This window comes from Triturus cristatus, chromosome 4_2 (assembly GCF_964204655.1).
Source record: "Triturus cristatus chromosome 4_2, aTriCri1.1, whole genome shotgun sequence".
In the NCBI taxonomy this organism is placed as follows: Eukaryota; Metazoa; Chordata; class Amphibia; order Caudata; family Salamandridae; genus Triturus; species Triturus cristatus.
Genome location: NC_140586.1, coordinates 620,029,452 through 620,039,927, shown reverse-complemented (window position 1 = coordinate 620,039,927; position 10,476 = coordinate 620,029,452).

Genomic DNA, 10,476 nt, shown 5'->3' with positions numbered 1-10,476 from the left:
TTGAGTAGGGCGTTGATCTCGGCGTGTTTCCATCTCTCTGGGAAGGTCGCGTTCTTGAGGGAGAGATTGATGACGTGGGGGTGCGATGGAGCTGCTTGCTTTGTTGAAGACGTGGTGCGGGAATGGGTCTGACGGAGAGCCGGAGTGGATTGTGCTCATGGTCTTGATGGTGTCATCGATGCTCACTCTGGTCCAGGCTAGCAAGAGAACGTGGTCGATGGTGTGCGGAGGGTCTGTTGTGTTGCTGTCTGTTTGGGGCTGTCTGGGTGTTGAAGCTGTCGTGGATGTCTGTTATCTTGCGGTGGAAGAAGGTGGTGAGGGAGTCGCACAGGGCTTGCGATGGCGGGCTGTCGTTGGTGTTGGAGCTGGGGTTGGAGAGTTCCTTCACAATGTTGAAGACCTCCTTGCTGTTGTGTGTGTTGTTGTCGAGGCGGTCTTTGAAGGAGGTCTTCTTGGCAGCCCTGATGAGGTGGTGGTGGTGGTTGCGGACGGCTTCCTTGTGTGCTGCGTGGCTGTCCGGAGTTTGTTCACTGTGCCATTTCTTCTCTAGTTTCCTGCAGTCTTGCTTGGAGGCTAGGAGTTCTGGGGTGAACCAGCTGGCCCTCTTGCTGGTGTCTCTGTGGGGGGGTTTCTTCAGTGGGGCGAGGGTGTTGGCGCAGTCCTCGATCCAGCGTCTGAGGTTGTGGGCAGCGTCGTCGGTGTTGGAGGGTTCGGTGGGTGGGCTGAGAGCGAGGTTTGCAAGGAGTTGGTCTTCGGTGATTTTGCTCCAGCGGTGGCGGGGGATCTGTTGGGTGCGGTGGTGTGTGGTGGGTTTCTGGAAGGTGAAGTGGATGCAGCGATGGTCGGTCCAGAGGAGTTCGGTGGTGTGGCTTCAGGAGAAGACGGGGTCGAGCGCGTGGCTGGCGGAGTGGGTTGGCGTTGTGACGAGTTGTCTCAGTCCGAGGTTGGCGAGGTTATCGATCAGGGTTGTGGATTTGTTGTCGTTGTTGTTCTCAAGGTGAAAGTTCAGGTCTCAGAGGAGGATGTAGTCAGTGGAGGTCAGGGCGTGCGTGCTGATGAAGTCGGCGATGGAGTCGCTGAACTGGTGGCAGGGTCCGGGGGGTAGACAAGGGTGCCTCTGAGGGTGGAGTTGGGGTCTGTGTGGATCTGGAAATGCATGTGTTCGGCGGTGCTGAGCGCGTCGTCGGTGCTGGTCGAAACCCTGATGCTGTTCTTGTGTACGATGGCGATTCCTCCTCCCACTCCATTGGTGCGGTCTCTGCGGGTGATCTTGTAGCCGTCTGGGATGGCTATGGCGATGTTGGGTGCGGAGGAGTTGTTCAACCAGGTCTCTGTCGGGAATGCGACGTCTGGGGAGGTTGTGATGAGCAGGTCCCAGAGCTCGACAGCGTGTTTGCGTGCGGAGCGGATGTTCAGTAGTATGCATCAGAGGTGGTTGAGGTCTTTCTTGGCGGGTGGTTCGTCGGCTCTGTGGCTGGTGTAGCTGCAGTTCCGGCATATGAAGAGACCGTGTGTGCATTTCGGGGCGGCCTTGAAGCAGGTGTGGGTCTGTCCGGGGTTGAGAGCATGCAGAGTGCTGGCATCGTAGTGGCGGGTGCGGGGGCTTGCGGCCGGCACGAGCTTGCGGCCGGCATATATGGGGAGGTGGGAGGGAGGAGCAACTGGGAGGCGGGGGCAGCAAATGGCCAGTCAGGGGGGCGGGGACGCTGCAGCGGGGTCAGTGAGGGGCAACGAAGGAAACAAAAGGCAAAAGGGCACAAGAATTGAGGGGTAAACGAGTGGCACAGAAGGCAAAAAAGTCACAAAAAAGGGCAAAGAGGTCACAAAAATCGGGGGGAAACGAGTGGCACAGAAGGCAAAAAGGGCACAAGAAAGGGTAAAAAGGTCACAAAAATCGGGGCGAAACGAGTGGCACAGAAGGACAAAAGGTCACAAAAAAGGGCAAAGAGGTCACAAAAATCGGGGGAAACAAGTGGCACAGAAGGCAAAAAGGTCACAGAAATACAGGGGCAGCTAAGCAACAGAAGGCAAAAACGGGCAGAGAGACACGGGGGCAGCGAGGGGAACAGAAGGAAAAACCGGGCAGAGAGACATGGGGTCAGCGAGGGGAACAGAGGGAGAGATCGGGCACAGACCACGTACAGGCAGCGAGGAAGACAGACAACAGCAGTCACAGACACAACAATGAAAATGAAGGCACTACAACGAGAGCAATGAAGAAATACAGAAAGTACAACAAGAGCAATCAAAAATACAGGCAATAAAATGGAAGATGAACAAACCTACGGCCTACCACTGGCCACCAGGGATGAGGCGCAGGTGGTAGCCTGCGGGTGGAGGAGGGCCTCGAACTTCCTCAGCAGCGGCAGCTGGGGCAGGGACACACAGGCGGTGCTGTGCGGAGGGGTAGCGACCTACCTGGAAGGGTCAAAGGTCGCAAATCGGGTTGCACACTGAAGCAGTTCTAATCACAGAAGAGGAAGTTGAATTTGCCACTTTAGCTGTGTGGCCACCCAACTTACAGAAGTACTTGCAATACCCTTGAATCAATGGGACTAGAATAGAAGCCCTGAGGGATACAGGTGCCAGCGTCATTATGGTGAGAGATACACTAGTTTCCCTAGAGCAATACCTGATTGGGAAAACTTACCCAGTCACCAATGCGGACAGTGTTACCACTAACCATGCAATGGCTATGGTGACATTAGACTCTGGTGGTGGTTGCTGGCCTGAAACAGGTAGTGGTCTCTCCAAAGCTTCAAGCTGTACGTCTGCTTGGTTATAACCTGGAAACCTCAGCATGGGCTGAGGTAAAATTAAAAACCCATGCAGTAATGCTGGCCATCCCTGAGATTGGCACAGAGCCAAAAGCAGGGTGAAAAAGAAGTGATGGAGCCTGAAAGTATGGCCCAACCTTCCAAGAGGAATGGTAAGAAGACTGGGAAACCAGCTTCTGTACAGCAAAAGGATCAGGACCCCTCTCCTCAGGGAGAGGACTTGGACACCCCAGAGGGAACTGAGCCCATGGAGCTTGAACCTTACCAGGTTGAACTCTTAGGCCCAGGGGGACCCTCTAGGGAAGAGCTGTGCCTAGGACAGCAGGACTGTCTAACTCTTGAAAGCCTGAGGCTGCAAGCTGCTACAGAGGAAAAGGGAGATGTCAGTGGCACCCACAGAGTCTATTGGGAGGAGGGGCTACTGTACACTGAGGCCAGAGACCCCAACCTTGGAGCCACTAAGAGAGCGGTAGTGACTCAGAAGTACAGGGAGTTCCTACTAACATTAGCTCATGACATCCCCTAGCTGGACATTAGGCCAAACCAAAACCTGGTAAAGGCTAGTCAGCTACTTTTACTGGCCACGGCTGTCTCAGAAAGTAAAAGAGTTTGTCAGCTCCTGTGTCACCTGTCAAGCCAGTGGCAATACAGGTGGACACACAAAGGCCCCCTTGATTCCACTACCAGTGGGTTGGGGGTCCATTTGAAAGGGTAGCTTTGGATAGTGTGTCCACTTGAACCTCCCACAGCATCAGGAAACAAATTTATATTAGTGGTAGTGGATCATGCCACTAGGTATCCTGAGGCAATTCCCCTTAGGACTACTACAGCTCCAGCAGTAGCCAAGGCCCTCATTGGTGTCTTCAACAGGTTAGGGTTTTCGAAGGAGGTGGTTTCAGACAGAGAGTCAAACTTCATGTCTGCTTACCTAAAACATGTGGAAGAGTGTGGAGTGTAGTACAAATGTACTACACCCTATCACCCACAAACCAGTGGTCTTGTTGAGAGGTTTAACAAGACATTGAAAGGCATGATTATGGGGCTCCCTGAAAAACTCAAAAGGAGATGGAATGTCCTCTTACCATGCTTGCTTTTCGCCTACAGAGCGGTGTCTCAAAAAGGAGTAGGGTTTTTCCCCTTTGAACTTCTGTTTGGTCATCCTGTCAGGGGACCACTCTGTCTTGTAAAAGAGGGTTGGGAGAAGCCTCTCCCAAGAACCCAAACAAGACATTGTGGACTATGTACTAGGCCTAAGGTCCAGAATGGCAGAGTACATGGAGAAAGCTTCTAAAAATCTTGAGGCCAGCCAGGAGCTTCAGAAGCACTGGTATGACCTAAAAGCTGCACTGGTATAATTTCAACCAGGGCAAAAGGTGTGGGGTTTTGAGCCAGTGGCACCAAGGGCTCTCCAGGACAGATGGAGTGGCCCTTACCCCATCTTAGAAAAGAAAAGTGAGGTCACCTACTTGGTTGACATGGGCACAAGCAGGACACCGAAAAGGGTGATCCATATGAACCGCCTTAAGCTTTTCCATGACAGGGCTGACATCACCATGCTGATGGTGACTGATGAGGATCAGGAGACAGAGAGTGAACCTCTCCCTGACCTCCTCTCATATAGCACCAAAGATGGCTCAGTAGATGGAGTTGTCTTTTCAGACACCCTCACTGTCCAACAGCAGACTGATTGCAAGCAATTCTTGCAACAGTATGCTAAGCTCTTTTCCTTGACCCCTGGACAGACAAACTGGTGTAGCCATGATGTGGACACTGGTGACAGTGCACATGTAAAGAACAACATCTATTGACAGTCTGACCATGTCAAGAAAAGCATCAGAGCTGAAGTCAGCAAGATACTGGAGCTAGGAGTTATTTAACCCTCTGAGAGCCCCTGGGCCAACCCAGTGGTTCTGGTCCCCAAACCGCATCCCCAGGGTGGAAAGAGAGAAATTAGTTTTTGTGTGTACTATAGAGGGTTCAACTCTGTCAACAAGACAGATGCTCACCCTATCCCAAGAGCAGATGAGTTGATAGACAAATTGGGAGCAGCCAAATTTATAAGTACCTTTGACTTAACTGCAGGGTGCTAGCAGATTGACATGGCACCAGGAGCAAAAGTAAAGAAAGCATTCTCTACACCTGATGGGCATTATCAGTTTACTGTTATGCCCTTTGGTTTAAAGAATGTCCCTGCCCCTTCAAAAGGTTGGTGAACCAAGTCCTTGCTGGGTTGGAATCCTTTAGTGCAGCTTATCTGGATGACATTGCTGTCTTTAGTTCCACCTGGCTGGATCACCTGATCCACCTTGGGAAGGTTTGTAAAGCCCTGCAAACTGCAGGCCTAACTATCAAGACATCCAAATGCCAGACAGGGCAGGGAACTGTGGTATACTTGGGCTACCTTTTTGGTGGAGGCCAAGTGCAACCCTTGAAGCCGAAGATCCAGGCCTTCCTGGACTGGGCAGCTCCACCAACACAGACCCAAGTCAGGGCATTCCTTGGCTTGACTGGGTACTACAGGTGTCTCTCTTTCGTTTGGGAGGGGGTTGTGTATGAAAGCTCCCTCTTTTTGCATGGTAGCTCCCTCTTTTTGCATGGTAGCCCCCACTTTTTGCTGAATTGCTGATGTACTTTGATTGAGTGTGCCCTGGACTCCTGCCAAACAGGTACCCAGGGCCTATGTTCTTTCCCTATAACTGCATTGAAAACAAAACCCAACTGGCTCTCTCTGGCCACAGGTCAGCCCCTGCTAAATGGTACCACGGGTACCCAGGGCACTGTGACCAGAGAAGGCCTCTAAAGGCTGCAGCACTTATTGTGCCAACCTTAGAGGCCCTGTACCTTCACACTCACACACTCACACACACACACACACACACACACACACACACACACACACACACACACACACACACACACACACACACACACACACACACACACACACACACACACACACACACACACACACACACACACACACACACACACACACACACACACACACACACACACACACACACACACACACACACACACACACCCTTTGCAGGCTGCATGTTTTGGTGCAGAATACAGTGAAGAGTCGACATGGCACACACCCCCGTGTGCCATGCCTACTGCCCTGGCATAGATCAGCCACCCCTCTAGCTGGGTGCACCATACAAGTGGTGAGGGTATAGGTGCATGAGCCCTGTACCCCTGCAGTGTCTACGCCAATTCTTAGACATTGTAAGTGCAGTAAAGCCATTATGAGTATATGGTGCTGGGAGTTTGTCATTACAACTCCACAGTACCATAATGGCTTTACTGAAAAGTTTGGTATCAAACGTCTCAGCACATTAAACCCACACTGATGCCAGTGTGGGATTTAATGAAAAATGCACACCGAGGGCATCATAGAGGTGCCCCCTGAAAAAATGACCTAGCACTAGTGTCCAGGCTGAGTGGCTGCTCGCCAGCTGCCACCACCAGACATGTTTCTGGACACCTGGGTCAAAAGCCTGCTGCTCTCGGGGGTCTGAAACAATGCACATCCTGGGACGAGGTGCCAGGCCTCCTCCCCAAGGTTGGGCATAGTCCACGAAGAGGAAGCTTCAAAGGCTTTCCGCCTTTGTGAGCTTCCCGAGGCCTGTTGCTGCTTTCAGTAACTGGCCCCCACCAGTTCTGACCCCCACTTTGGGCGGGAGAATCAGCGGGAAAACCAAGGGAGGAAGAGAGATGTGTACCCACCTCTGCCAACCCCACCCCTTAGGTGGGGGAGGCGAGGTGAAGCACAACTTTCAGTCCCCGCCATCTTGCAGATGGGGGGCCCTAGCCAAACAGAGGGAGGCATATTGCCCCCTCCCACTGGAGGTTAGCATGATAGGGGGTGTACCCACCCCAAAGAGGAGACCCATTGGTCCCAACCTTTACTTACCTGTAACACCCCTAAAGCTACTATTTAGGGGTATTCCTGAACATTGCCTCCTCAGACAAGAAAGAAGAAGGACCAAACAGCCGTGCTGAAGCTATGAAGAGGAGGACGCCCACTGACTTGGCCCCAGCCCTACTGGCCTGTTCCCACCTCAAACCTGCAGAAGCGAAACTCCGGTGTGTCCTGCAGCCAGTAACCTCAAGAACCCCAAGGACCTGCCCTGTCTTTCAGAGAAAAGACCTTGTCTCCCGTGAACACTGGATTTGTGCACCCACCGACTCCGGCCAAATCCGTGAGTCTGCACCACTCTGCACCCATCGCCCACGACCCGAGTTCAAGTGGCCCAACACCATGAGGTCTCCCTGATGGTTCTGACCCGAGATCTGGTGATGTCTGACCTGAGTCGAAACTCAAAGTGAAGCCTGTAGCCTCTTTCTGGAGACTCCCCCCGACTGGGACCGGAGCTGGTAAGAGAAACCCGATGCCTAAAGACACCCCTGCACCCAAAGCCCCACGGCCTTAGGTGGCCAACCGACGGTGTCCCAGAAACCCCAAGCATCCCAACTCACCTCTCCAACCGGTGGTCACCTCCAGAAGAATTTCGCCCCCGAGCCTGCAGTCTTTGTTGAAACCAGAGAATCCACATTGCAACTAACAGGGCACCCGATGCCAAAACAGCACCCTGCACCCAGCCACCCCAGCAACGCTGCGGGTGCACTTTGTAAACTGGAACCCCCTTTGCCCTGAGCCTAACACCAGGAGCTTTGCTCCCATAACCCAGTGGCCTGCTCGTAAACAGCCACCAAACGGAGGCCTCCTAACCCCAATTGGATAACATTGGGCCTCAGCACTCTGCACCCGGCCACCCTAGTGCCACTGAGGGTATAACCAGAGTGCATCTTTGTCCCTCGGGGAACCCTTGTTCTTACCCCAGAAACTCCACCCCAAAGATCGAGTACTTACCTGGTAACCGTTAACTCCATTTCTCTCCATAGGAACCTATTGATTGTTTTTCTCTGAACAATGTTGTGTGTGGAGTTGATTTGTATGGAAACCTGAAAAAGTACAATTGTGCAAAACAGTTTTTACTTCCCTTTTCTCTGGGAAATGTCCCAGTGTGATAGCTAGGCATATCACACTGAGTAGAAAAAGTAATCTAAAAAGTAACTAAAAAGGAATCTGTACAGTATTTCAATACCTTGACTTACCTGTATTTCAAGCAACTGCATTTTGAACTTGCATTCACTTGTAAACACTGCATAATATTTTGCAAAGCATTTATTTCACTTACCTGTGCTAGGCTTGGGTCTATAAATAAAATAACACTACTATTATTGATACAAACAAAATTTGTCTGAGTGTGGTGCTTATTTCCGGTCCAGGGAAGACATGGCTTGGCAGTTTCGGCTGGACTGTTCCCATGAGGCACAGGGTCAAGACTGATTTGCATATAGCTGTGTCTGAACATGGGTGGCGAAGTGAGCTAAAGAACGATGATGGATTCAACACAGATCTCTGACTGGGGGTGAGTGTCTGAAAAGTTTCAGCACTCCCTCCATTATCTCCTTGTGTTTGCTTTGTTTGCCCTAAGTTCACAGCGTATGCCCAGACGTGGATCCTTGTTCACTTTGCACTGGAATCAAGCTAGCCTGGCTGATGATGGGTGTTACCCAGAAACCGATCCCAGGATGCTCGTTTCCGGTCCAGGGAAGACCTGGCTTGGCTGGACTCTTTCCATAAGGAAAAGGGTCAAGACTGATTTGCATATGGCTGGGTCTGAACTGGGGTGGCGAAGTGAGCTAAAGAATGTGCATGGATTCAACTCATATCTGTGACTTGGGGGAGAGTGTCTGAAAATTCAGCGCTCGATCCATTATCTCCTTGTGTTTACTTTGTTTGCCCTAAGTTCACAGCATATGGCCAAACGTGGGTCCCTTGCTCACTTTGCCACTAAAATCAAGCTAGCCTGGCAGAGGAGGCGTGTTACCCCGAAACCGGTCCCAGGATGCTTGTTTCCAGTCCAGGGAAAACCTGGCATGGCAGTTCGGGCTGAAAAGTTTCAGTGCTCCGTCCATTATCTCCTTGTGTTTGCTTTCTATCAAGATATATGTCTGCCACACAGTTGTAATACCCCCAGGACTAGCGGGCCTTGCCATCCTGCATAAGGAGTGGAGACAGCGCCTTGAAGATCTACGCTATGGTAGTGTTCGGGATGTATATGCTACCTATCACAATACACAAGCCATCTAATTCGCCAGAAAGAATGACATAACGTCCCTCTTTTAAACTTGATGTCGGCAGCCGCAAGTGGGACACCTGGTTGACCCCATATCATAGTCCCACTGGAGAATGCAGAGTAGGTGTTCTCAAATATTTGACTCTGCCATTTACGTTGCAGGGCTTTCATTTGGTCCTCTGCCATGTGCATCTCCTGCAGGACGGCTATTTCTGTTTCCCTGACTTTCAGGTATGCAAAAATCTTATAATGTTTAGCTGCAGAGCCCATCCCCTTACATTCCAGGTGAAGGTGTATTTAGTGAATCAAGTCTGCATTGTATTTGGGACGCGTACACTCTGTCCATCTCCCTTGCGCGGCCCCCTCTTCACCGACCACAGGCAGACAATTCTGTTTTCCAAACCCTACCCTTGACTCATCTAAAATGGTGCGGTCCTACACATGACAAAAGATTGGGTATGTAAAAAACATTGAACCCCAACTTCCTCTATCCAGGCCGAGTTGGCAACAGGCAGCCAAGCAAGTGCAAAACAAACAATGAATTTCAAACCCGCAAATACCAGTCGGACGGTTGGGATTTTTCTCCGGGGTGTGGGTAGCTGCCTCTGTTCCAACAGGTTTATCGGCCTCAGTTTGAATCCACATGCAAGCGATAATTACTTATACTTCTTGTGCCAGTCCCAAGCGCCCACAAGTTTGTCGAAGAACCAAAACTGCTGCCTCAGCATAATCTTCTGGCAGGCTGGAAAGAGTTGCGTGTATTGAATCCCTTACTCTCTGAGCTCCTTTTTGACCGTCATGGATGAGGTCCGTTTTCTCTGTACTGCCATTGTGTAATCCGGGAATATGGAAATTGTGGACCGGTTTACTTTCAGAAGGCCTAGCTTATGTGCTTCCTGGAGCACCCGATCGCTGTCCCTGCAGTGCAGTAGTCTCACCACCACCGCTCCAAGCGCTGTGCCAGGTAGAGGGGGGTGTGAAGGTACCCTGTGCGCTCGTTCCAATGGAAAGAATTGAGACAGTCCCTGCTGGGCCACTTTTTTTGCCAGCCACTGCACCAGGTAGGCAACCATGTCTGCCCCCACTGGGAGACCAACTATTGTGATATTATTGTGCAGGCTGCGCCCTTCCACATAGTCCGCTCTCTGGTCCAGTATATCCATATGTTTTGTAGGGTTGTGAATTTGGCCTTGGAACTCCATCTATAGCAACACCTCTCCCAAGGCATCTGTGTTTTGATGAACATCTCGAAGGATGTATAAGTCTATGAACACTTTGCTGATCTTACCGTCCATCACCTCCTGGGTAACATTGACAGAGCTGAGAATCCGGTCTAATTTATCAGTGGCTGCCGGGTCGTGGTTGGAGCTCTGGTGCATTCGGTCTTGTGGATGCTCTCGCATTAACGCACAAGTTACTACTTGTGTAACGATATATCTGTAAGAGACATTAGTTAGTGATAGATTCCATACCTTAGAATATCCCCAGGCGTCAGACTGGATCCGGAAAGTTTTGCTAGCAGTGCCCCTGCGTGTCAGTAGGTGGCG